The following is a 22,063-nucleotide window of genomic DNA, read 5'->3' on the forward strand; positions in this document are numbered from 1 at the left end:
AGATATCAAGTAAGCATACCTGCATAGTTGTACTATAAAATGGGTGGATGGGTAAGGAAACTATATGTTGTATTTTCCTCATAGGATCATGCACTATACGTCCTATTTACACATAGTTAAAGTGGTAAAGTGAGAGATTTGACAAAGTTTTCCTGTAGAGTTTTCAAAGTTCCATTCAGTAAATTATATATTATTGTTTTAATTTTTACTTAGAAGAAACACAATTTTGTTGAGATCAACCCTTAAATTTAGTTTTGAGCCTCACTTCTGCTTGATTTGTGGGTTTGAGGTGCTGCTGCTGCTGTTTGGCTTCGTCGTTGTGACTTAGTTTGATGGGAAGGGTGTGAATCGGCTTCGTTGTACCTCACATTTTTGGCTCCCCGTGGTTTTTAATAATATCTATCCTCTTCATAATTCTACAAACATTCTGATCCTACAGGACTGTAAGGTTGATTGGATGTGGATATTTTATGGACAAGAGTGTAATGTATTGCTCAACGGGTCTTTCTATAATCGATCATATGGGAAAGATGGTGCTCTTCTGAAAGACAAAGAGCCCAGAGGCATGCCACGGGCTGAGCAGGATGGACCTAGTTCACCCTGTAATTTGTTTCACATGCCTGTTCTACAGTCTGGGTGAGACATTTCTGGTTCTTTCATTGCTGGAGACAGCCTGGATATAAATAGAAAGAGGTTAGAAACACACAGACACACACACATAGACACACACACACACACACACACACCACAATCCTGCAGTGCATAACTGCAACTATAGAATCATAATTTATCTCCTGTGCTGTATTTGCTTCCATTGTAGTGAAAACTTTCTTTTTTTAAAAAAAATATTACTTATTTATTATTATATATACAAGTACACTGTTGCTGTTTTCAGACACACCAGAAGAGGGCATCAGATCCCATTACAGATGGTTGTGAGCCACCATGTGGTTGCTGGGAATTGAACTCAGGACCTCTGGAAGAGCAGTCAGTGCTCTTAACCACTGAGCCATCTCTCTAGCCCTGTAGTGAGACTTTCAAAAGAATCTTTCCTATTTCATAAGGAATTAAGAGAAAGTAACTTTTCCACATCTTAGAATAATATAAGCAGAGAAAAGAAATAAACACTTTTGAAACCCAAAGTCAGTCTCACTTTGGGTGTAGCTGTGCCCTAGTGACAATTCACACAGGCAACCTGCTTGGAGGAGCCACACAGAATAAGAGGGTCAGGGAATCCAACTCAAGGACTTGATGCTTAAATGGCAAGACACTGTTTTTGACTTGAGATTTGAAAAGCTGTTCATTCAAAAGCTAGCAGGAAGATGCACCATCTTGAGAACAACTAGCTATGTGATAACTTTTATCTATTTTTTTCTAGAGACTATTTCTTCAAAGTCAAGTATATTTCATGTTGTATCCACCTGCTGAAAACTGCTATTCACCTTTCTACCCAGAACAAGCCTGTCAACTCTTTGAAAGCGAAATGTATGTATTTACAGTGCCTACAACAGTGCTGAGCAAGTAAGAATCAGTAACTTGTAAAAATCATAAACAAAGGGCTGGCAAGATGGCTCAGTGGTTAAAAGCACCGACTGCTCCTCAGGAGGTCATGAGTTCAAATCCCAGCAATCACAAGGTGGCTCACAACCATTTGTAATGAGATCTGATGAGATATGGGTGTCTGAAGACAGCTACAGTGTACTTTGGGCCAGATCGAGCAGGGACTGGAACAAGAAGGGCTGGAGCAAGAGAGAGAAGGGAAGGGGGGAAAAATCATGAACAAAGCTTTTAAATCACATTATTACCATCCCCATGATCAGGATGACATATACAAAATATCTTAGTTATATCGATTGAACCTTAAGTGGTGCTCAGGTTCTAACAGAAACAACAGCGTTAATATCTCAGTATGCTTTTATTATAAAAATGCCAAGGTGTGGTCGACAGAAGGAGAAGTGAAAAGACTCTAGTTTATTTCACAGTTCTCCTCCTCACATTTTTGCAATGCCTATTCTGTTTTTCAAGATTATAAAATTAGGGCTGGGGATAGAGAAGACAATAAGGAAGAAACAAGAAGAAAGTCCTGTTCTCTCAACTAGGTTATTATCTAATCCCCAGAAAACATAGTACCTTCAAATCATGATCTCTCTAAATCTCTTAGATGTGAGCTATTCCCAAATGTGAGCTCCCAGGATGCCTAAGGCTTTCCTTTGATAAGAGACAACACTGGAAGATGCCCAGGGTTCTCACTCATTAGACACTCCTTAGTGTTTGCCAAACTCCACCACACTCCTCTGTGGTATAAAGAAAAACTGAAAGAAAATGAATGTATAAATTCTGATTTATAATCTCCATTCAATGGTCTTAAAACATTTTCACACAAATTCCCAGATTTTGCAGAACTCACTGTATAGGTAGAGTTCATTTCTCTGGGATCATACCTTTAAAATCAGCCAAAAACCAAGGCCATTCAGCTTGTGGCTGTTAGTAACTATCATTTGGACTGAGAGGCACCCAGCCTAAGTTCACTCCTGTGGATAGTGGTTACCTTCCTGAAAGATATTATCACATTAATTTGAACCCATTTAGTCTGTGTGCACCATTGTAGAAAACAGAGTTTCAAAGGAATCAGACCTATGAGCAACTTGATACAACTAAAACAGAAAAGGTAGATTGATAGATAAAATTCATCTGGTTTAGATTAGGAGCAAAAGAATTAGGTAATGCTTATTCTTATTCGTGAGGAAACTTCTGTCATTTCTTCCTAAACCAACTTTAATGAACAAGTTTGGAGACTGTGAATTCAAACTGTATTTTCATTTAGTTGTTAGAGTCAGAGTGATGTCATAGAGCATAGATAACAATGTGCTGCCTTCTCAAAGCCAGAATAGAAATTAAAGCTGAGGATTTGGGTTTTTTGTTGGTGATGGTGGTGATGATGGTGGTGGTGTTTTTGTTTTGGTGTGTGTGTGTGTGTGTGTGTGTGTGTGTGTGTGTGTGTGTGTGTGTGTGTGTGTGTGTGTGTTTGGTGGTGGTGGTGGTTTGGTTGGTTTTTGGTTTTTTCAAGAGAAGGTTTCTCTGTGTAGCCCTGGGTGTCTTGGAATCTTCTCTGTCATCTAGGCTGGCCTCTAACTCACAGAGATCATCCTGTCTGTGCCTCTTGTTGGAATTAAAAGTGTATGCAGTCACCATCCCTCACGGTAATTGTTTTCTTAATTGTAACTTTTCCTATATAAGAAAATTTGTATCATTTCTGCCACATCTTTGTGCTGTTTCATAACACTGAAAAACTGGGGACAGTGATCTTAGCAAGGTAGAAGAGAAGAAGTAAGCATCCTCATTCCTCGTGAGAAACAGAAACCAACAAGAATACACATATACTGCAATAATTATTAAATGCAGGTGAGATGTTGTAGCATGCTGCACAAGCCAGAAAACAAAAATGGCCACATGAAATTGTTACTAAGAGAAACTACACTTTATCTACCTTTTTCTAAAACTGATACAGCTCAGGACCAAGAGAGGGTTCCTGGTTCCTGACTTCTCTGTGACTAGGCTCTCAGCTTGTCTGTGTGTTCTTTGAGTAGCTAGGTTCAAAGGCGCCTCTGACCAGATCCGAAAGGAACTGTGATTATCTGGATGCCTAGAGCAACAAGCAGTAAAGAACAGGACGTGGGCATCACCCTACCGCTAGCACCAAACTTTGAGGCTGGAAAATGTACGGAACTGAGGCTCTCCCCTCACCCCCAATGAAAGAAAAGGATTACCACAAGTCTCAAAAGGCAGGCTCTGGCAAACCCTGTTAAAGGAACTGACATACTCAAACACCAGAGGGCGCAAGAGATCACTGGCTCCAAGAAGAGAAGCAGAGGAAGAATGACAGCAGTTAAGGCAGCTGGAAAGAACGTCATTGATCAGACTAATGATCAATGAGGGTCCCGTTATTAATCTTCTGGGTGGGTTCCATTGCCATGAGTAGATGAGGTTATCTTCAAGTGTTTGCGCTCTTGGGTTACCTTTGAACAACCAAGGCCTTGAGGCTGTACGGGCTTACAGCTCCAACCCCTGAAGCTAGGGGCCACTTGTTCCAGACCTCGAGGTGCTCGATTTGGCAATGCCAGTGGTCCCAGTGCTTGTCAGATATTGTAATTCTTGGCAGTGAATGGCAACAACAGACACTAGGTAGCAGGAATCAGCAAAGGGTGGCGACTCTTAATATTACCACGTGGAAATAGGCTTCAGGTACTGAAACCTTGACCCCTCCAACGTTAACTGCCACATCTCTTGAGCAGCTAGTGACAGCTCTCGGACCTGAATTCATGTGTCTGAGACCTTTCACCTAAAGGTCTGGCAACTCTCTGCCTGCTTCCAGAGAGTAGGACCTGAAGTTTCTCTCCCCCTGGTTCTTCATCACCTTTATTCATTCTTGGCTTTTACCTCTCTTGTCTTCTCTCAACTGTTAACCATTCCCTTCTGTCTCTAGTATCTTGCTTTCCATGTTTTCTGCCCCTCCCCTCTCACCCCTCATCACTGTCGATGCCCAACACCGCTGAGGTGGCTTCTACTATCCTTACCTCGCCTGACAAACTCAGCCCACCTGAGTGTACTCAGTTTATGACTGTCAGGATGAAATGTAAGCAGGAAAAGGCAACTTGGAGACGGTTACAGGAGCGATTCTTCCAGCTGAGTTGCAAAGGAAGCTAAACAGCCATTTGTAGGGGGGGAAATGGTTCTAGCAATAGTGTTTGGACCAAACAGACATGCAAGTGAAGAACTACGTTTGTACCACTCATGACAGAATCCCTTATAAAAAGGAAGAACGTGTTTGCTTCCCTGGCAAGCCTTCTGCTGTTATAACAAAAGAAATGCTGGACTTGTAGTCTCACAAAAATTGGCAACAGCGTTGTTTGGATGTTTGCTGTAACTGGTAAGGTCAAAAGTCTGGGATAAGCTAATTAGAGCAGCTGTGGCCATGATAATGCCATCTAGGGCAAGATGCAGGATTTAACAACAAACAACTGTGGTTGTGATATAACTTCTTCAGTGCATCCACAGAGCAAGCAAAGCAGCAGAGGGCATAAGGGCAATGTGCTACCTGACTGGTAATCTTGCTCATGGAAACTGAAGCACCAAAGAAGGGCCTAAATAGCAGTTAATGAGGGAGTCAAATCACCCAGTCGCCAACACCTTAGCTGGCTTAAAAGAAATGTACACATTTAAAACGTATTTGTCAGAAAGACGCCTTTACCAGTTCTTTAGCAACATTTAACAATGCTTAACTCCTGCCCAGTGCGGGGAGGCGGGGGGCCAGGGGGAGGCCCTCTAATCTATCTATCTGTTTATCTATGTGCAAGCCAATCTATGAATAATTCTTTTAAGCAGTAGTTGTTTCTTCAAATGTGCAGGAAAAAATGGCAAGAAACAGGAAGAATTAGGAAAGTGTGACAGAACTGGAAGAACAAAATGAACCTGGATAAGCCTAAAAGGTCTCAGAAGTCCTGCCCAGGAATCCAAACTACTCATCTTCAAAGAGGCTGGGGAGTTGCAATATTTTAAAAGAAAAACAGAACTAACTGAAAATTCAACGCTGCCGCTCAGGAACAGACTTGGTTAGAATCTCATTCCCAGCCCCCTAGGAGACCACCTGCAGGGCTGTTAGGCCTCTGTCCCTACTCCCTGGGGACTCTGAAGAACCCTTTGTATCCACTGCCAATACCCTGAGGCTTTCTCTACCTGGGAACCCGCTGGCCACCCTAGCCTGGGAATTGCGTGGGCTTCATTCTTCCTAATCCTCACTCTCCACTGTCCTCCACTGCAAATCCCCGGCTCCCATTGTCAGCCCTGTAGCAGAGCATTTGCAGAGACCTTCTTCTAAACCCTATGACAGACAGATTTCCTCCTTCCCGTGGAACTTCCCAGACCATCCCTCCTAGCCCATCTCCATCCCCTCCTATCGACCTACAATACCTAGAATCACTGTCTTCCCAGGACACACACACACACACACACACACACACACACACACATACACACACGTGGCCATAACTGACAAGGACCCAGTAGCACCCCCTACAAGGCAACCCACGGCTAGAGCACTTTCCCAAGACCCAGAGAGGGCAACTGAAACCAAGGAACAGAACATCTACTCAAAAAGACAAGACCAGATAGAATTCCTAGAACTACAGTCTTCCCAAACCAACGTGCCTAGCCACCAATGCAAAAACACCACCATCAACACTGAAGAAAAAAGCAACCCTACAAATGTAGGCCTTGAAAACTTCAGTGTAAACGTAACAGAAGACATCCAAATAGCTATTATGAGTACGTTCAAGGCCCTTAAAAAGAATATGAAGTCTACAAAAACATAAGCCATAGATTGAAATGTAGGAACAATTCACGGCAGGGAAGTAGAAATAAAATCGCCAAGGAAATACTTGCATATATGATAGAAATCTAAATGGAATCACCAAATAACAGAGGAGAGAAAGCCCCGACTAGACATCTCTCCCCACCAGACGAAACCTCCATCGCCAGAAATAGGTTAGATCCAATTGAGTTGTATGTAGGCCAAAGGGGTCCCATGGAAACTGCCAACAAACCCACCCTATTGTCAAGGCTATTGGTTCCCCTCCAAAAAATGATGATACAGCCTTGCTATGGAAAACAAAACCTGCATAGCTCACTGGACACAGTGAAGTGGAGCTGGTGCCTACTACCTAGAGTCTTCACCCGTAGCGACTAGCTTTTATGGTACTGAGAGGAAATCTGTATGCCACCAGAGGAGAAAGATAAACACTAAGCCAGCTCCAGATCGTATCATCTACAATGATGACTGGCCTGCCAAATATGCTGGCGCAATAGTGCACAAAAGTTATAGGAGCAACCAAATCTGATTGGATTTAAGCCCACTCCATAAGATGGAACCCATACCCAACACTGTCCTGATGGCCAGGAACCTGAGACTAGTTAGGCTGTGAACCTAGGGGAATAAACAAACACTACTCTTCTACTAAAGGACGTTAGCAATAAAGTAAATCCATATGACATTCCACTATACTCACAGATCACTGCCTTATTCAGCCATCACCTGAGACGCTTCTCCTGCAGTGGATGGGAACTAGTACAGAGACATAATGCCAGACAACCTGTAGAGAATGAGAGACGTTGGAACACTCAGTCTTAAATGGGGTGCTCATTAAATCCCTTCACTTACTGCTTGCAACTCTGCATAGTAGGAGCCAGACAGACTGAAAGAGTCAATGAGGGAAGACGTGCAGAAAACGGTGTCTTCCAGACACAGTAACACCGATGCACATGTGAACTCACAGAGAGTGTGGCATCATGCACAGTGATAACACAGGTCTGAGGCACACTCGGTCCCAGCGCTGATCAAGGAAGTGGACTACAAGCCTTCATCTCTAACTCAGAAGCTATCTCCAATTGATTACTGCTCACAAAGGAAAAATTAGTCTTCTCCAATGAAGTTCTCACTGGGAAGACAAGCCACACTTAACGGCAAACCCCAGACCCACCAGTAGATGGCCAACAGGAAACAAGCTCAAGGGTGTTTTAGAGGGTTGTAATTTCTTATTGCTGTTTTTGTTGTGTGTGTGTTATTTTGTTTTGTTTGATCTTTTGTTGCTTTTTATGAATATTTTTAATCTTATAAGTCTTTTGCTTACATATTATGGTTTTCTGTTTTGCGTATTTATGGAATGTCTGTGCCTGAGTCTACATGTGTTTCTTGTGCTTTTTCCTAGGTTATTTTTTTCGTTTTGTTTTTTTAAACTATTCTGCTTCCTTTTTATATTATTTTATTATTTTTAGATGCCTGTTTTCTAATAAGAGAGAGTAGGAAAGGGTGTGGATTTCAATGAGTCAGGAGATGGGGAGGATGTGGGAGGATTTGGGGAAGGAAAAACTAATCAGAACATACTGTAGGAAAAAATTATTTTCAATTTTAAAAAATCATAAAACAAGTAAGTGAAATGTATGTAAATAGAGACTTGAGTATATATATTTATACACATATGTTGCATATATACAATTATACACTATTATTACAATTATACACATTTATATAATAATTAAATATTTTAAAAATTTACAGATAAGCCATTCATAGTTAGACTGTACTAAGCACTGGTGGCATATTCCTTTAATCTCAACACTCAGGAAGCAGAGGCAGGGGAATCTCTGAGTTCGAGACCAGCCTGGAGTACAGAGCAAGTTCTAGAACAGTCAGGGCAACACAGAGAAACCTTGCCTCAAATAAACAAAAGAAGTTAGCCTTTCACTAGGAACAATGGTCTACACCTGTCATCCCAACTACCAAGAGGACCAAATTCCAAGGATTGCCTAGCTTATAAAGTAAATTCAAACCTAGCCTGGGTAACTCAGCAAAACTCTGCCCCAAAGTAAAATTGCTATAAAGAACTGGAAATGTAGATCAGCAAGAAGAGTGACTGTTTATCCTCAGCAAGGTCCTGGGTTCAACTGTCAAATCATAAACAAAATTTCTCAACAAAATAGATAGATAGATAGATAGATAGATAGATAGATAGATAGATAGATAGATAGACAGACAGACAGACAGACAGATAGATGGCTGGAGAGATGGCTCAGAGGTTAAGAGCACTGACTGCTCTTCCAGAGGTTCTGAGTTCATTTCCCATCAACCACATGGTGGCTCACAACCATCTGTAATGTGATCTGATGCCCTCTTCTGATGTATCTGAAGAGAGTGACAATGTACTCACAAACATAAAATAATAAATAAATCTTTAAAAATAAATAAAAAGAAATAAACAAGAATTTCAAATTTTATAAAGGTTTAAGGGACCTCATCATAGGGGAACATGTTCATTCTGGAAATATCCAAGGTTGACAGAATGGGAGAAAACTCCACGTTAAAAACTAATAGCTATGGAGATATTATCTAGCATTTAAAGCCGTCCTGGTTAGATGTCATTTTTAAATCATGTCTTATTTATTTGTGTATGTGTGTGGGGCACATGCAGAAATCAGAGGACAGACAACCTGAGAGTTAGTTATCTCCTTTCAGGATGTGAGTTCCAGGTACTGAACCCACGTGGTCAGGCTTCTTAGGAAGCCACCTGACCTGCTGAGACATTGCTGGCCTGTGATTGTTAGTTTTTCCTTATTGACTAAACACAATGTGAAAGATCATCTAGATTTAAGCTGGTATGAGGGCGTGTCTATGGGGGATTATCTTGATTACTTGCCTACTGTGGGTGGTACCATTCCCTAGGCAGGCCATCCTGAACTGTGAAAGAGTGGGTAATGCTAACTGAGCATTCACAAGCGTGCACACACTACACTTTGTTACTGATTATAGATGTAACAGGATCAACTTTCTCAGTCTCCTGCTGCTGCAGCTATAAGAGACTGGAATCTGGAACAGTGTGCTGCAATAAGCTCTTTCTCCCTGAATTCTTATTTTATCACAGTAACTTGAAAAGAAAATAAGAAAACACTTGAGAGAAATTCTGACATGCAGGAACATGGGTAAATCAGGAATCTGCTGAAGGAGACAGTGACAGAAGCCAAGGAGTCCTGTATGATTCATTAATATGAAACATATAACATAAACAATCACCCAGAACAGAGCTGGAGGGTACAAGGTAAGAGGTTGCAGTTCAAACAGAATAAATCTTCTGTTTCGTAAGATAGCTAAATCACAGAGCCAGGGCACATGTTGTACTCATACTTAACACTGTGCTATGCATTTGAAACAGTCTTACAGAGGCAAGATTAAGCTTAATTTTTCCTATCATTACAAAATAGGAGGAAAAATTAAAACAAACACATGAACTTTGAGTTCTCATCACACAATCATGCTTAAACTATATTTTATTCTTCAGATAAAGGCTCTTCATTCCAACATAGGAAATCCCAGAACAAAATCAAGAGAAGAATTAGATTATAATTTGGTCATTCTTTTCAAAAGCTTGGAAATTTTCAAGGCATTGAAAAGATTTATTACACAGAACTTAAATAATTTCTGTCATATTCGCTGTAGCATGTCCGTTGATCTGGTTCACAAGGTCATCAAATAGATGTCTGTTCCTCTCTTAAATACATACTGCTGGATGCTGTGGGCACCCATAACCTGCTTCCTGCCTCTGAAAGCCACTATGAACCATGACTGGCTGTTCTCTATCTCAGGCTCCATGCTGTACCGACATAACGGCTGCAAAATTATGTTTAAGAAGCAAGTACAGAAGAAAAAAAAGCAAGTACGGATTAATGCAATGACCAAGGAGTGGCATGAATATGAACACCTGTCCTATAGCTTTTATGTGCAAATTTTTTTTGTGAATGTGCACAGCTTGAAATCAACCTTAAGAGATCCTTTATTTCTAAATATAGTAAGACTTTTCTTCATTGCAATGTGTCTACTGAAGCTATGGCAGCAAAGTATGAGAATGAACAACCTAAAGTATGTCATTTCCTTCTTGTATGTAGTTACAATAACACAGAATAAAAATCCTGTTCCCAGATTATTTTACCATATATAGAGATAGAGACGGAGACAGAGACAGAGATAGAAATAGAGATACAATTATTCAATGATAGGGCAGAATGTGCAATGTGTTATCATTTAAATAGGAATAGCAAGCTTTTTTTTCTGCAAAGGCTAACTGGTAAGACCTTATAATTTAAATGTTCACAGCTTGCAGCTAATCTTATATCTTGCTTTTTATCAATGGTTCTAGTTGGATTTCTACCTGAGCCAGAATAAAGAAGCTAAACATATTAACAGTTTTCCTACCTAGTGCTAATCATCTAGTGATTTATTGCGTAGGGTGTTCTTAAAATGTTTAGTTTTGAAAGACCACAGATTCACAGGAATCACAGAGGCCCACATCCCTCAGCTTGGTTCCCCCTTCAGTGATTATTGTTCAATATCAAAGAAGAACACTGGCATTGGTATCACACAGATTCACAAAAGTCACCCAAATATGAAACTAACGTGTCACCTGTAGCTACTGTGTTGTGACCCACATCTACCTCATTGCCCGGGCATTCTTAGTTCTGGCAAACTTCCCAACAATATAGCCTTGTCATCTTGAGGACCTCATGTAGATGCGATCTTGCCCTTGGAGATGCACTTTCAACATACTCGACGTCTAATAAGATGTGTGTATTAGCAGCCTGCTCCCTGTCATTGGGTAGCACATGCCATGGGTTTCTAATAAACCCCTGAGATAACCTAGAGAGAAATGGTTCGTTTTTCCAGGTAGTTTCAGATGCTTTAGTCTGTGAGTAACTGGGCCTGCCACCTTGGACCTGTGGTTAAACAATACAACATGCCAGGAAGCACACAATAAAACTGCTTGGCTCACAGCTGGGAATGCAAGGGACAGATATAGAGAAGGGGAATCTCAGTACTCCTCCAGGATATGGCTCTGATGAGAAGACCTCTCACAAAAGCCTACCTCCAAAAGTCTCCACCACTTCCCAAGAGATCCAACCTAGTGAGGATTAAGCCCTTTAACACATGGGCCTTTGGTGGGGGACAGTTAAATTTTAAAACGATGGCAATATATAGAACACAAATTGTTTTCAGAGTCACCTATTTTTAAGACAGCTTATTTGGGGTCTATAAAGAGTTTTGAAGACCTTTGGAGGAGGTATATTAGTTCGTTTCTCTGAAATGAATGGCTGAGAAGATTTCCCGATCATCTAGTGTGTTTGTTGTCTTAAGAACCAGTCATATCTTCTTCCACCGTGCCCCCTAAGTTCTTTCAAGTAATGTATAAGAGACAAGACTTCAGAGCACCCCCAACTCAGTATTCGTTATTTCAGTACTATTTGCTTCTTTTTCTGTTGTATATTTAGGTTGCAATGGTTTGTGATTACTTTGCTTTTCAAAGGGAAGGAAGGAAGATAGCAAACTCCATGGTGAGCGGAAGACATGGCTTACATTAAAACTGCATAGATCTAAGCTACTGATCATCAAGGCTAAGTGGAGCTGTCTTGAAACCTGGCCAGAGCATTGGCCTACGCCTAAAGTTGGCCACAATCACCCACCACAAAGCTAATTTTATAAACTCTTGTGATTGACTGGATATACTGTGCATATACAGAGTATCCACCGTTTGCATACTCCCGTGGCTAGCGGAGTTGCAGCTCAGTGTTGATGTTCACTGTGGGGTGAGCATGGCACACCATGTACAAGTAGCCCGAGAAAAGAGCAGAACTGAAAAGTAAAAGTAAGCTTTTAAATGAAGGTAACTAGTCTGAGCATCACTGTAAAACATTTAAAAAAAAAAAAAAAAAAAAAAAAAAAAAAAAAAAAAAAAAAAAAAAACCTGACTTCAGAGAGTTTAGCTCAGTGGTAAAGCACTTGTCTCCACATGTGAGGTTGTAAATACCAAGTCATGCATCTGGAGTGGGGACCACCTGTAGTGGTCCAGCTTTTCTGTTATTTTGTTTGCACGCTGCTTGGCACGTGGTAGGCAATCTGCATGGTTGGTAGCTAAAAGGCTCCTTTCAGCTAAATTGCTAACCTGTCAGTGTCATGTACAGGCGACTGAGGAAAGCTGGAAGTGGGAGAAATGCTGTCCCCCCAGGGAAGTGACAAACAGTGAGCACTGAAAACAGATACAAAAAATCCCATTTATTATATATTATATATTATATATTATATATTATATATTATATATTATATATTATATATTATATATTATATATTATATATTATATATTATATATTATATATTATATATTATATATTATATATTATATATTATATATTATATATTATATATTATATATTATATATTATATATTATATATTATATATTATATATTATATATTATATATTATATATATTAGTAAGATGTATGTAATATACATATATACATGCAATAACAGTAAAATGGAGGTCATGGATTTGAAGGCAAGTGGGAAGGTATCAGAGGAAGGAAAAGGGAAGGGGAAAATGATATTATATTATAATCATATTATATTCTCAAAATAATTTAAAAAGGATAAAATGTTGTTTGTATTATCTCTGTATTGTCCTTTACAACAGGATTACCTATTTAGTTTTTGAGACATATTTTTTTTTTCCTTTTTCAGTCTTACTGGTAGTTTGCCAATTTTATTTATCTTTATTTTTAAAGTAGATTTTTATGTCATTGATTTTCTGTGTGGCCTGTGTTTTCAGCTTCATTGATTTCTCCCCTTGTCTTCATTATCTGCTTTCTTGTGCTGACTGAGACAGCCATGCATTATGTGGTCATGCCTGTAACTAGCTGGGAAAGGAAAACCAATTATGTTGGACCACCTTATTCTTTTCTAGATTTTTTTTTTAAAACTACGATTGATCTGAGATTTTTCTTTCCTTTGCCAACTTGAAGAATTTACAGCCACATATGTCTCTCATGATGTGACTTTTGATGAATACCACATTTTGAGACAATTTCATTTAGTTTCTGTCGAGTGTACTTTTATGTTTCCCTTTAAAGTTTCTCCTTAGTTTACACCTTATTATGTCTGTGTTCATGCTTACTGAATGTGCACACACATGCACACATTAGCATGTGTGTGCGCGCACGTGTGTGTGTGTGTGTGTGTGTGTGTGTGTTAGTATCCACATGTAGGGGTTTCCTATAATTTCCCCCTTGTTTCTTTTCTTTGTTGTTATTAGGGTTGTTTGTTTGTTTGTTTGTTTGTTTTTAGATAGTCTTACTCAGCAGCTCAGGAAAACCTCATACTTGCAGCTGTACTCCTGACTTATCCTCTGGAGCTGCTAGGGTTACAGTCTCAGTCCCCAGTGCCAGTCACTGATGTTCTGCTGGTTCTGTAGGTGATGGAGAGATGGGTGCTGCGGTTCTTTGACTGCAATTGTATGCTTTACAACTTATTCATTTGGAATGTGTTTTCCTTGGCGCATCAATTCTTTTTACCCTGGCCTAATGTTCCCTTCTGTCTCTGGTAATTTCCTCTCCCTGACATCCAGTCAATGTAACATCAATACAGCCTTTCTTGCTTTCCTTCAGCTAAGTTTTTTATATGGCTGCTATTTCCAGGCCTTTGCATTCAGCTTCTCATAAGCAGATAGTTGTGTTCTTCTGTATCTGCAAATATCTGTTACTGATTTGGAAGTCTACTGAGATTTGTAGTATTATTGATATTAGTAAGGACTGAGACTGCTAGCTTGTTTCTTGGCTTCTGTTTCTTCTTGCTGTTATGGCTTTGCCCTGTAGTACAGGGATAACTAGAGCATCTTCTAGAATTTTTCATTAATACATTTTTTTTTTGGCAATTTCATACATGTACATTATACATTCTGATTACTGCCTCCCACACACCTTATCTCACCCCATACCCCATCCCAAACACGAATAGTTTCTTTGTATCAGCAATGATTTGCCACAGGCCTTTAAACAGCTGTCTTAGTGGGTGATCTAAGGCTTATGTAGCTCATTACACAATGCCGCGTGGTTTAAATTTACTACTGTTGACATTTTACCAACTGAAGTGAATTATGGGAACTCTGCCTTCTCCATGTCATTTTTTTTTTTTTTATTTTATTGGTGAAAATACGGTCTCCTTTACACTTTTATATTACACTGACAAGCAGTACAGTTCTGTAATTTGGGTTTTCCCAGTCCAGCACAGCAGAAACATCAAAATCTTGGTTTTATCTGTGGCCACTGTTTCTGTCTTCTGTTGTTCTAAAATTCCTCATTACTCCCTTTCTCTTCAGGGAACTCCTTTTAGATATTTTTTCAGATTGGCCTACTAGTGATGAAAGAATTCAGCTGTTCCTTGTTAAATTTCAGTTGGTTTTTTTTTTTTTTTCCTGTGAAACTGGGGACATCATCCAGAGACCTTAGACAGTAGGCAAGTGCCCCCACCCCAGAGCTTCATCCCTGTCATCCTCCACTTAAAATGTCCTGAAGGCCCATCGCACGGCTGAAGGCTCATTTCTGGACATACAGAGATCTGAATTGGTAGTATCAACCTGATTCTAACATTGGGACACTTCTGTGAGTATGTCATAGTCTCTTATCACAAATCAGCTGTTGTTCAACTTGTCCTTTCCCTGTAGATGATACTAGAGACCATCTGTCAAAATCATTGTCTTGTTGCTAAAGACATGGCTCAGTAGTCGAAAGTGCCTGCTCCTCTTCCGTAAGACTAAAGTTCAGATCCTACATGCCTCGGGCAGCTCACATTCATGTGCAACTCTGGGAATTCAATGCCCTCCTCTAGCCTCTGTAGGAACATACATGCATACACACATACAAGATACATACATAAAATATTTGAGACATTTTGATATATCTCCATTATATTTTTATATCTCGAGGATATAAAATATCCTCGATTTTTTTTTTTTTTTTGATAACCATGCATCCTGCTGCATTTTTCACTTATGTTTGAGGTTTCCTCATTTTTGTGACTAGGTAACTATATACCATTGCCAAATCTGTTCAATTACATTCTTAAAAGTTTGCCTTAGTTCTGTTTTAGGAAACGGTCTTCCTGGTAGTCAAGACTGCCTTCCAACTCACTGTCTTCTACTTCGCCTTCCTGACAGCTGATTTGTCATACACTCTACAACCAGTTTGAGAATATATTTTAGTAGTAGTATTTGATTAAAATGAGAATCATTTACTTTTTTGTTATATAAGGCCTAATGCTATCAGCTGCAATTACCAAGAGAACATTAAAAATATGTCTCTTTTGTCTGTCTACAAGTTGACCACAAGCCATTAGTTTTTAAATCAATCACAAAATACAATTGCTCTCTTTCTGTAAATTCGCCTCTCAGGTTAGGAATGAAAACCACTTATTTTGTTAGCTATTAGTTATATTACTTTCATAAGACAGGAATCAAATATAACACGTAACCAACTAATCTAGTGCCTTGCTTAAATAATTTATCTTTTCCTGAGATTATTAAATTCATTAACCTGCCCTATTTGAGATCTCTTTTATAACTTTAGACATTTTCACAGAAGTTTTTTCAAATCTTTAGTTGTTTTAAAACCCGAACCATCTTTGCAAACCATTTTTGCTGAATCAATCTAAAGTGGAAACAAAAGCTGAAAGGAAATTACCCAGGAAAACAATCAAAATAATCTACATACCAATTTCATGTTAAATACTCTTGAAAAGAACAAATCATGGTAACAGTTGTAATTTAAACTTTCAAAACATATTTTAGCGTTTTGAAAGTTGCTTTCTGGCTGACTTTTAAATTAGTATGTTAAAACAGATACAGCAAAGACTTTTTCATGTGCTGAGCTTGAAGACACCTTGATTAATAAAACACAAGTTTCTTAACATATACAAAGAAATAAAAATCAGTGTTTCCTATGGCCTGTACAACCACCTTTAAACTATTAAAAATGGGGAAAAAAAATGTCTGGGTAGTGGTGGCACACACCATTAATTCCAGCTCTCAGAACACAGAGGCAGGTGGGTCTCTATGAGTTTGAGGATAGCCTGGTCTACTAGGGGACTTGCAGGACAGCCAGGGCTGTTACATAGGAAAATCCTGTCTCAAAAAAATGAAAGAATGGGAAAAGAGAAAAGAGAAAAAAGAAAAGAAAAAGACTTGGGTCAGAGAGGTGGCTTAGTGGCCAGGAGTACTCACTGTTCTTGCAGAGATTAGAATTCAGATTTCAGCACCCACACTGAAGGTTCACAACAGTCTCCATCTACAGCTCCAGGGGATCTTATGGCCTCTTCTGGCCTCCACAGGCCCCCCACACAAACATACAACATACAAAAGCCACTAATTCTTTTCAAAATGAAAATTTTGAAAGTACTTTTCCCAATACTTAAAGTTTTAACCCACAGAGCACATTTTATTGAGCTTAATTTTACATTAAATCTGTATGCAAACACGGACATTTCTACAATGTTCCTGAATTGATATCTTTGTGCTATTTACATAATATAGAAAGTCAGTGATAAGAATCCAAACACACATGTAAAAGAAACACAGCTTCAAAAAATATAATCAATGGTCCTGGACTTATGTAAAATTAAACATTTATGCTTAAATTTCTATTTTAAAGGTAGAAAATATAAGCAGCCATTCTTTTTGCAACATTGACTAGCACTATAGTTATATATGTAATAAATCTAAATTTTTATGATTATCAAGCAAACTTTAGAAAAATAATTGTGATAATGTTCTGAATGAAAATTATATAAGTAATTCTTGAAAATGCTTTAAAACATGACAGACAAAAATTATATATATATGTGTGTGTATATATTATATATATATACATACACATATATATACATATATATATACATATATATATATACCAACAGTCTAAACAGGTTTCCACAAAATACAGACTATAAATCATTCAGGGGACTGAAAGTACCTCTGCCCATTCTGTTTGTGTGTGACTTTCACACATAGGCAACTTTTGTAATAATAATAATAATAATAATAATAATAATAATAATAATAATAATAATAATAAAAGCCATAACCTGACATTCTTTTTTGTTTTTTTGTTTTTTGTTTTTCGAGACAAGGTTTCTCTGTGTAGCCCTGGCTGTCCTGGAACTCCTCTGTAGACCAGGTTTGGCCTCAACTCAGAAAATCCACCTGCCTCTGCCTCCCAAGTGCTGGGATTAAAGGCGTGCGCCACCGCCGCCCGGCTTAACCTGACATTCTTTTGGACACACACACACACACACACACACACACACACACGGCTACTACAGCAATGAACCAGAAGATACACAAATCCAAGGAATTGGCCAGTCAGCCACACAGCAGCAAAAGCAGAAGGTCCTTCGCCAGCGTCTCTTACATCCTGCACATCGCGCTTCCAATGCCAGCAAAAACCTCGGGTCATCCGAAGATACTTAAAAGAAACCTGAAGCTGAGCAAATGTTGCCACTAGAGGCACTTCACCAAGGTGACTCTCACCTGACACTTACTGACAATGGTGATTTCCCTGCATTACCTACAGTCAGCCATTTCATTTCATTGACAGTTAATTCTGTCAATCATTCCTGTTTGCTGCTGCACTGTGACAGAGTATCCCACAGGGCAGCCAGCTCCTACCCAGGGGCTAAATGTGAGACCAGAGGGCTGGCTTTCCAAGTCTCAGTGAAGTTATATACAGCATCCCCTGTCATTTTCAGTGTGTGGATGAGAAACGCTATAGTCATTCTCACTATTGACAAATCAAGCCAGAAAAAAAAAAAAAAAAAGTCCTAAATATGTGTTGATTCTCCATCACCAGCGTGGAGACACAGAGACACAGAACAGTGAAGCAGGGTGGGGGGGGGGGGGAGGGGGGTGTCCCCAACTACAGTTAGATTATGGATCTTGTGCTATGACTGACCACCTAAAAGAGTGAAATTAAAAGAAAAAAAAAAGTTAATTGAGAAGATCCTCATTTTCTAGGAAGTATGCACTTATCAGTTCAGAGCAGTTGACCAAGGTAGGTCCAGTCAGCTGAGCTGAACGTGGATTTCAGTTCTGACCATGTGCATTGGGGCAGCTTGGAACAATTTTCTTAAGGTCTCTAAGCTTGAGTTTGTGCACGGGTAAACAAGTGAGAACTGTCTTTACAACATGAGATGGACTAAGGTTTCAACAAAACAGTTCAGAGAATGTTTTACAGTGTGAGCCTAGCATGTGCCACATTCAATGAATACCAGGTAGGTACTAGGATTAAATAGGATGTTTACCTTTAACGGGGAAATTAACAGAACATGTCTGTCTGTCTGTCTATCTAGATTCGGAACAAAGAAAGAAGGGGCACATAGTTCAGTTCTTCCTATGACAGACTAGGATAAACCCATGGGTAATAAGTATGTCAATATGTGTAACTTAAAATTCCAAAGTAATCAAGTCTTCCTATTTTCATCCTTTCAGTAAAAATTCTTCTCAGAGCATCCCACAAACAGGCAAGGTGCCATTCAAGTAATACTGAAACACACACCTGAGCTCACTCTTTCTAGAGCTGAACCACTGAGAAGGAATTCCCTAATTTTTTTTTTTTTTTTTTTTTTTTTTTTGCCTAGGTTTACTGAATCAGATTGTTTTTGTTTTTTGAGACAGGGTTTCTCTGTGTAGCCCTGGCTGTCCTGGAACTCACTCTGTAGACCAGGCTGGCCTCGAACTCAGAAATCCGCCTGCCTCTGCCTCCCAAGTGCTGGGATTAAAGGCGTGCGCCACCACCGCCCCGCGAATGATCTAAATTTAAGAAAACATTTTGTAGCATGCTGCTGACAATATTAAATTCTGAAGTGAATTCTGAGGTACTGTACAAAACTTGGGAGGATGAAAAGATACGTTAGTGGAGTAAGTACAAATGCCAAATCTCAGCTCTCCCATACAAAGAAATATAGTAACTAAAATCTCACATAATTAGAGCTGCCGATTTGTTACCTTATTAAAGAAAAGGTAAAAATTAGGTTTATGTGTGACATGCATACCGATCATGGGACCTTAAGGGCAATAGAAATGAAAACCCACCAGAATATGTGTGATGTACCCTGTAAAACACTGACTGGAAGGACTTACACAACCTGTTTTTCTATATTTTATTTGCAATTCTAATTGCCATGATTAAAATTAAGTTTTCTAAAAATAGGTATAAGTGATTCTTAAAATTTTAAACATCACACTCCCTCCAAAACACATTGTATGACACCTGCACCACTCTTGCTTTTTTACACAGAACTAAGAGTCAGAATCCAGGAAGGATGAACCAACCACAAAATAACATGGAGTTATGTGAGCACATGAGATGCTACCTACCCGACTGAAAAAAAAGAATCTCCTCTAGCCTTAACATGCTAAAGATGTGCTTGAGTGAGCAGGATGGAGCAAGCCTCAGACATGGATCCTGGACTAATTCAAGATAATGGAAGGCAAATAGTGACCAGGTGAAGTGCAGTTCTAAGAAATGGCAAAAGCGAGGTTTGGCCTGACCAGGCACATGAGTGTGAGTCTTCTGTGTTCAAGGAGAAAGACTGAGAAGCACCAAGAAAAATGAAGAGATTGTAACTGGTGAAGGCGAGGTGAGAGAGGCCCTGAGGAGGAATGAAAGGTTAGAAGAGTCAGAGGAACAGGTATTTCTAACATGAAAATAAGGGAAGAAAAGAGTGTAAACAATTTTAGGTTGAGCCGGAAGGTCTAGCTAGCTAGGGGAAAAACAGATTGTAGAAACATATTTTAATATAAACTGAATTTAAGATTATCTGGAAAGTTTATGGCATCACTAAATCTAATTATTACACTGAAAATCTCATGTATTGGAAAGATTAACAGAATTTCCCAGGTGTCTACTTTGTATACTCAGAACACTTTTCCTGTTTCCATCTTTGTTGTTTTTTACATTCATTTACAATTGGTCCTCAGACAATCCACTCTTCCATCCCATGAAGCTGGTTGATAGAAGCATTCCATTTTCACCTAACAGTGATGGAATAGTTGTTGCAGAAGTACTCAAGGAGACTCTGAAGGGCCAAAAATGAACTTAAATATTTGACAACTTTTCTAACTCCAAGTTACTGAGATAACTTATCTTTCTTAGAGTAATAACTAGCACACATGCCCATTAACATTTCGTCGCGTTACTATAAGTATTTCAGATTATTTTACCTCTGGGTAGTATATTTTTCTCATGAATACTATTCACCTTAAATACGGTGATAAAGGAATAGATGAATCCTTTAAGAAAAGTTACTTCTTTTGGGTTTTGTATGTATCTAATCACAGTTACACTGTTTGAGAGGGACTACTGTTGGATTCAATGTTTAGGCTACTTTTAGTTTTTTATACTGGTTGCCTTGAGATCATCAAAATGAGCTTAGTCAAATTAAGCATGAATTAGGCAAAACAAATGGTAGCTAATGAAACTAAGGGGGGAAAAAAAAGTGACAATCTACCACCAAGAGGTACATTCTAGTTCAATAAAAATCCACACGTGTAGTTAACTGTCCTTTATAGAACTACTAAACCTTTGTTTCATCAACGGAACAGTAGAGCTGCCATAACTATTTCCTAGTTATTAGTCCTTGCTAATAATATTAGTAAACATTAGCCAAACAAGATGTTACATAATCTTTCCTACAGAAAACATATTTCATAGCTTATGCAAAAGGCCATTTCACTTCTATAGTTTTCCATTTTTTTAAACCAGGTGATTCTTTTTAACCCAATCTCTAATCCCTGAATCACCAAGAACCATGGATTTTTTTTTTTTTAACTACCACCCCAGTTGGTCTCTCTATGTAGCTCTGTCCTCCCCAAGGCAGTGTGTCACAAACCCAGCAGCACAAGGGAACATTGTCCAACCATCCAAGGCACTACATTTTAATTTCATTTAAAGCTGTTTGACAATTAATCATGTCCATTACAAACTGAACTGATTTGGTTCCACTGAGTTCATAAAGTATCTCAGATACGTTTTCGAAGTTAAGTCTGGCATTTGCAGCAACCTAAAAATTCTACACTAGCGCTCCTGTATATCAGCCAAGGAATTATTATTGGAAAACACTAATAATGCATCTTTATACACACTTAGCCAGTGATGGTATGGCAGAAACCACGAGCCACAAGGGCATGCAGTATTTACTGCGACCACACGGATCTGCATTCTGCAAACATCAACATCAAGAAGACTAATGATGTCCAAACCCCATGGTGAAGACAAGGAAAATGTCTGACTTAAGGCTGAGAACACGTTGGCTTGGGGTAGAAAAAGTGGAAATGTGTGCAATGAAGATGAGAAGCTCTGGTATTGTACTGACCATGGCACACAAGCATTTGATTGAACTTCCTTACTTCACACATTATTTATGGACCACAAGTATATCTTAGTGTGGAGACTACAGTGTAGTGACCCATACGGAACGCATAGTTTCCATTTACTAGGAAAACACACTCAACACAGAATACTCCACATGAATCTGTTGTAAATACTTCCATAGGTGATATGTCTGTCTGAGGCAAACACTTTTACAACAACTGGCAAACGCTTTATCCTTTAATAATTCTTGGTAATAAACGATCTTTCAGCGATA

The 22,063-nt window shown here is 39.1% G+C and overlaps 1 long non-coding RNA gene across 1 annotated transcript; it reads left to right on the plus strand.

Moving 5' to 3' along the window:
• The first annotated feature begins 963 nt into the window (after nucleotides 1-963).
• LOC143435077 (uncharacterized) lies at nucleotides 964-20,130 on the plus strand. Its single transcript, XR_013105056.1, has 2 exons — nucleotides 964-1,485; nucleotides 19,714-20,130. It is a non-coding gene; the product is annotated as an uncharacterized LOC143435077 (long non-coding RNA).
• The last annotated feature ends 1,933 nt before the right edge of the window (nucleotides 20,131-22,063 follow it).

Source organism: Arvicanthis niloticus, chromosome 19, assembly GCF_011762505.2.
Source record: "Arvicanthis niloticus isolate mArvNil1 chromosome 19, mArvNil1.pat.X, whole genome shotgun sequence".
In the NCBI taxonomy this organism is placed as follows: Eukaryota; Metazoa; Chordata; class Mammalia; order Rodentia; family Muridae; genus Arvicanthis; species Arvicanthis niloticus.